The sequence below is a fragment of the Saccostrea echinata genome, unplaced genomic scaffold (genome assembly GCF_033153115.1).
Source record: "Saccostrea echinata isolate AGI-Se365-2 ecotype Australia unplaced genomic scaffold, CSIRO_AGI_Sech_v1 ptg000030l, whole genome shotgun sequence".
Lineage (NCBI taxonomy): Eukaryota > Metazoa > Mollusca > Bivalvia > Ostreida > Ostreidae > Saccostrea > Saccostrea echinata.
This window is the reverse complement of record NW_026889779.1, coordinates 32731438-32738480: the sequence shown is the minus strand read 5'-3', so window position 1 is coordinate 32738480 and position 7043 is coordinate 32731438. Positions and strand designations below refer to the sequence as shown.

Here is a 7043-nt window from a genome sequence, read left to right as displayed (position 1 = left end):
CTCTTCAGAAATTGTGAATTTCATGGCCCATGGATCAGGGGTTCTGGTATTAGGATCGGGTTCTATTGATTACATAGTGAAAATGCATTAATTCTTTGGACCGTCACGGTAGCTCAGGCGGTAGAGCCCTCTCTCCGCAATCGGAAGGTCGTGTGTTCGAATCATGACCGCAACTAACCTAAGTCGATAAGAAAAATAGGTAGCATCTGTTCCTTCGCCAAGCGCTCGGCACTTTGAAGTGAAAGTTGCATGTCTTTCGGATGAGACTGGCTCCGTGTCATGGTAGGCGTTGGCACGAGAAAGAACCCTCACTGCTCAATAGCCCTGAGTGCCGAGTAAAGGTGTAAATCTGAGGCCCTTCACTGGTATATGGTGACGTCTCTATATGAGTGAAAAATTTTTTTAACGGAACGTAAAACAACAAACAATCAATCAATCATTAATTCATTTAAAATCTTCTTCTCTGCCCCTGAGTATTAAATAAACTACTCAGTAACTAAGTTCAAAATTATGTTGAACAAGGCTGCCTCTTCCTAAATTGTGAAATTCATGGCCCCAGGGTCAGGGGTTCTAATGATTCTATAGTAAAAATGCATTAATTCTTTGAAAATCTTCTTCTCTGCTTCTTGGTATAAAATAAATGCATGAAATATATGGAGATAACGAACAGTATTCAAGCTCAAAAGTCCATTAATCAATACAAAATAGGAGCAGAGCAAACACGGACCTCCAAACATCAGAGGTGGGATCAGGTGCAATGGAGGAGTGAGCATCCCCTGCCGACCGGTCACACCCGCCGTGTGCTCCTTGTCATCATCGGGAAATACTGTAGATTCCTAAATATACGCGAGGAATTAATTGTCGCGTAATTACGCGAGAAGCACCACTCGCGAAATAAAAATTACTCGCTTTTATTTTTATGGTCCTGAAATCAATGTAAAATCTCTTGATCAACCGTCCACTCGCGAATTATTGTTCTCGCGATTTGACGTCAAAGAGTTATTTTGCGAAAATAAGTACTCGCGAAAAAAAAAAAATGAATCTACAGTAACGGAAAAATCCGTCGACAATTCAGTGTGTAAATAATGACCTAACAATTAGTATGAAAAACGTCAGTCAGCATTTGACTCAATGATAAATTGTATTTGCTGACAAGGTCATTGTATCGGCCATAGAACTTACGAAATGATGACTTTAAACGAGACAGCTGATATTCTTGTTTCATCAACTTATTTGTCAATAATTTACCTCGTTTTAGAAATTGTACATACGTAGAGCATGCTCTTGCGTATCGAATCAACTGAGAGATATAAACCCCGTATGCAGGTGATGAAGGTATATTGCTGCATAAGTAAGGGAAATTGACGATTGAAAAGTTAAAGTCATCACGTTTATCATAAAGCTTGGTTGTTAGATTACCATTAACGTCTTTTTCAAGTAAAATATCCAAATATGAAACAGATGTTTCAGACTCTGTGGTATCTTTTATCTCAAGTTCACAAGGATATATCGTATCGACATAAGAATGGAAATAGCCATTGTTAATTGACAATACGTCGTCGATATATCTAAATGTCGAGTTGAAGGCCACAGCAAGTGTTTTCTTCTTTTCACGTACAAGATTTTGGACAAATTCATAAAATCTATTAAATAATTATGTCTGCTCCTAGGTATTGGGCAGATAAATAAAGTGCTTAGTTATGATGAACAAGGTTGCTTCTTACAATTTTTTAAAAACTTGTGGTCCCAAGAGTTCTGGTGTTTCTGGTGTTTCCCGGGAGGGCGCAGGGGGGGGGGGGCTCTATTGATAATATAGTGAATTCTTGAAAATCTTCAACTAATTTCATAGTTATGATGATGAGGGTACCTCTTCCAAATTTGTAAATTTCATGACCCTGGGTAATGTGTTCTGGTGTTAGGTTAGGGCTGTATTAAATCTGTAATCAATTATTTCTTTGAAAATCTTCTCTGCTCCTTGGGATATTGAAGGCAAACAGAGTAAAATTTTTAATAAGCAAGGGTATTTTTACCAGAATTTTGAGCATATGGACATTTGGTCAGGTGTTCTGGTCCTGGCCAGGGCTCCATTAATTTGTATTCTACTGAGCAAAGTTGTTCGCCTTTGCCCTTCAACTTTAATAATTATTCACTGTAAATAATGTATTTGAAAGGTTAATAGAATAAGAGGATTATTCAAGAATTGTAATTGTACAATATAAAAAAGTACTTTCATAGTTTAAACTTTTAATGAACAGGTAGACTTTGAAATAGTAGATGAATAAAATTGAGACAAAAATAACTTATCTTTTTAAATGTTCTTCATAGGCCAAGAGAGGCCAATGTGAGAGGTAATAATATAGGGTTAAAAAATAGATATTCTGTTAATATATAATAGTTTGCATGGTAATAGTGCTAAATGGGGGACAGATAGATACTAGACCAATCATACTATTTTTCTTGCTTTTGGGCAACAAAGCTTCATTAATCAGTTTATGGATCCTCTAAATTGTTGTATTGTACTCAGGTGACCGCTAAGTCCCTTGGGCCTCTTGTTTTATATGAAGTCTATGTTGATTCTATATGCAAGCGCTTGCTATTCGTACGACCAATTTCTGAGCCATTATTTATACACAGTAAATGATCTACGGATTTTTTCGTTTTTCCCTACCGTGACAAGGAGCACACGGCGGATATGCTTACTCCTCCATGGCACCAAATCCCACCTGTGTATATTTTTTAGAGGTTCGAGTTTATTCTGCTTCCGATTTGTAGTATTTCAATATACTTTTTACTTGATTATGATTTTTTTATCTCCATATTGCTTCAAGAAACAGTATTCATTTTCATTCCTCTTTTAACTCGGTTTATTCCTTTGAACTCGAAATAAAAGATTCTACAGAGTCTGTCACATCTGTTTCATATTTGGATTGTTTACTAGAAAAAGACGTTAACGGTTAGACTAACTACAAAATTTTGTGAAAACCCAGATAACTTCAACCTTTCTTTCGTCAAATACCCTTCTCTTTGTAACTATTCATTTTGTCGACATCATCACCTGCATCATGGGTTTGATTCAATACGCATTTTAAGAGCATGCCATGCATACGAACAATTTTTTAAAAGAGGCAAGTTATCGACAAATAAGTTGATGAAACAAGAATATCAAAAGTACACATGTTGATTGTGACCGGTCGTTAGGAGATGCTTGTTATCTGTCATTGATCCCATCTCTGATGTTTTTAGAGTTCCATGTTTGTTCTGCCCTAATTTGCATTGTTTAAATGGACATTTGAGCTTGATTATTATTGATTGTTATCTTCATATTTAATCTGACATCTTATCAGCGTTTTTTCCTCTATTTTGAAGACAGGGAGAAGAGAAAGAGAGAATGTCTTATTTTCTAGATATTTCCACTTGTTAAATAGATAATAATCCAAAATTATAAGTCATACCACATTACACAGAAATGGATTCATACTATTCTGTTTTATATCCCATCTGTTACATATTTTAGAAGCAAGGACCGACACTTTGTTCTACAGAATATTTTGAGAAACCTTTCTATTTTGTCAATTATGAAACTAATATGCTAATCTTTGTGTCTGTATTTATTAAAAAAAACCTTTGGTTTAATTTTGCAAACCCTGCGGGTTGAAGAATTGTGATATAGAGTCTTTAAATATGTTAGCTGTTCCGTTGACACTTTTGCATTGTTTGCAAATATTAAGATAACTTTTTTGGTTATCAATTTTACATATATGTAGCAAGAAATTTGAAATTCTAATCACAACTGGTTTAATTTTAACCTTATCAAGAAATTTGCGTTTCAAATTTTTCTGAAAATTATACTTTTGTCAGCGAATACGTTTTATTTGGAGGTTTTAGCTCACCTGAGCTGAAAGCTCAAGTGAGCTTTTCTGATCACATTTTCTCTGTAGTCCCTCTTTCCGTCTGTATAGCTGTCTGTCCGTCCGTCTGTAAACTTTTCACATTTTCGACTTCTTCTCCAGAACCACTGGACCAATATATCCAAACTTGCCACAAAGCATCTTTGGGTAAAGGAAATTCTGGTTTGTTCAAGTGAAAGGCCCCGCTCCCTTTCAAGGGGAGATAATTAAGAAATAGTTCAAATTTGGTTGTATATTATAAAAATCTTCTTCTCAAGAACCATTGGGCCAAAAAAGTTTGAGCTTATAGGAAATTCTTTACATAGAGTAGATGAACGTTTATTCACATCAAGACCCCCGGGGGTAGGGTGGAGCCACAGAGGGGGATCGAAGTTTAACATCGGAGTATATATTAAAAAAAAACTTTAAAAATCTTCTTCTCAAAAACAGCAAGGACATGGTAAGTCATTTTGATTTGGAAACATCCTCAGGTAGTGTAAATTTGTTCACACGATAACCCCTGGGTGAAGGGTGGGGCCACAATGGGAGATCGAAGATTTACATAGGACTAAATAGGGAAAAACCTTCTGATGAAGAACGGCAAAGCCATGATTTGTCATATTGATATGGAAGAATCCTCAGGTAGTGTAAATTAAATATGGACAAATGATGACCCTCGATCATAGGAATAAATAGGAAAGTATCGAAGATTTACATAGGAATAAATTGGGGAAAATCTTCTTCTCAAAAACAGCAAAGCCATTAGTCATATTGATTTGGAAGCATCCTCAGGTAGTGTAGATTTAGATTTGTTAAAATCATGGCCCCCAGGGGTAGGGTGGGGTTACAATGGGGATTCCTTTCTTACAAAGGAATAAATATGAAAAAATCTTGAAAAATCTCAAAAACAGCAAAGCCATGATTAGTCGTATCAATATGGAAGCATCCTCAGATAGTGTGAATTCAAGTTTGTTTAAATCATGACCCCCGGGGAATGGAGGGGTCAATATCGGGATTCAAATTTTTTACAAAGAAATAAGTTGTAAAAAATTTTATTTAAAAAAATCTTCTGCTAGAGAAAAGTAAAGCTATTTCTTATATTGATATGGAAACATCCTCAAAGTGTAAAATCCAAGTTTGCCCTCCCCCGTAATTTTTTTCAATGCTGAATTTATTTGTGCTTTTTTTAGCCAATGTATGCATGTGAGCGATGTGGCCTATGGTACTCTTGTATTGTTAAGCATTTTTAAGACGATTGACAGATTTACTATCAAAAATGTTTCATTAGAATTGTCTGTCAGAGTGCGTTTTTAGTCATCTGTCAAATCTTTTTAAGTGAGAAATAAGGTCAACAAATAATGAATTTTGTTCAAAATCTACTCTACAATATGATTAGGTATATCATGTGCAAGAAATTTTTATACCTATTATGTCTTGAAGGTATCATAACTTTGCAAATTCAGAGGATAGAAGAAAATGAAACATGTTCAGGTAGATAGGCTTAAACATTTATACATGAAATATTATTTTAAAACATAACAGATTTATAGAACGGTATAATATGTATAATATAGTATCCGATTTGTTTTGCGACAAGATTGTGATACTCTACAAAAACATTGCCAGTTTTGCGTGATTCCTGTACAGCTGAATCATAGTGGTTCATTCTTTGAGGAATTGAGGACTAAACTTACACCAGGACAAAAGTATATAATTGGAGACAGCTGGTCAAGCCATGTAGAAGGTACATATGGCATGTATGCATTTGTGTGGAGTATCTCTCAAAAACATATAACAAAGATATAAATCTTAATTCTATATAGAAATCCCTGTACCGACTATGTGTTTAGTGTATAGAGGAGCTTCATACACAGAATACGTATCCTGCAATAATGTTTTTAATGATGGATGCAGCAATTCTGGTAAAAAAAAAAATTTATTATTATTTTCATTCTTTTCTTTGCAATTATCAACATAAGGGAACCAATACCATTTCTTTTCAACTTTTTTTTTTTTTAATTTTTTTATTTATTTATTTTTTTTTTTTTAGAAAATATGTCCTCGTTCAAGATTTCTGTTTACATCGAAGAAAACGACAGAGAATGTAAGTCATAGATGCAGCCGTTTTAATCTGTTAAGAAACTTAGACAGATAAACGATATATTGCAAAAAATTGATCCAAAAGTAATGTCACCACTGCTATAAAATCTTTAATATTCGAATATAATCAAAAATTTTTATTATTAATTTAAATTACACCAGTCGATGAAATGAAAATGAGTGCCGCAGAGAAACATCATAAGAACTTCGATAACATTCTCGCCGTGCTGCAAAACCCGAGATCCAACCTTTTGTTTTTTTTTTAACATTTTAAAAAGTAATGCATACAATTGAATGAAATTTTAATGCAAAAGTCAAAAAGTTATCAACAATCCACTATTAAAAATTTTATAGCAATTGTTACTTTATTTTTAGATCAATCCTCGGATATGTTACATGGGCGTGACAACTTAGGATTATTCAATAAATATTTATATTGGAATTAACTTTCAAAAGAATACAAAGAAGTATTAAATATTTTTTTATTTCCAAATTTGCATATTTTACATACATGTATATAGACCTATGACAATAAATTCAGCTTAATCATAATATACTTGAATGAAAATGAATTTTCTAAAACTAAACAAACTTTTATACGGCCATGCAAAAATGGTTTTAATTTACCTGGAAATACGATAACATATTTATTTTAATACATTGAAATCCACATGATCGATGCAGATTAGATCGGAATTTTGTATTAATGCTGTGCTGCACTAACTAACATAGAAATGCGGTAACACATTTAGATATGTTTACAAAAATGTGTAAGTTAGCTCATTTTATGAAATTATCAACTTTTCAGTAAGAAAATCACTTTCCACAGAAAAAAATATGATTAATCTAATACACGTATTAAAATTTTTTTTCTCAAGATGCAAAAATATATATATATAATAGAATCAAATAAATATATATCTAAGTATAAAAAAAATTAAATTGATTTTAATATTGGATAGATGTTTCAAATTAATTAGATATTTGAAGGAGCTTCAATGTAAATATTTTAGGGGAGAGGGGGAGAATGCAGACAAATAAACAGACAGACAGGTA

General features: G+C 33.4%; 1 long non-coding RNA gene across 1 annotated transcript; it reads left to right on the top strand.

The window, feature by feature from the left end:
- The first annotated feature begins 5326 nt into the window (after positions 1 to 5326).
- LOC133196735 (uncharacterized) lies at positions 5327 to 5808 on the top strand. Its single transcript, XR_009722404.1, has 3 exons — positions 5327 to 5378; positions 5485 to 5631; positions 5711 to 5808. It is a non-coding gene; the product is annotated as an uncharacterized LOC133196735 (long non-coding RNA).
- Positions 5809 to 7043: the final 1235 nt, after the last annotated feature.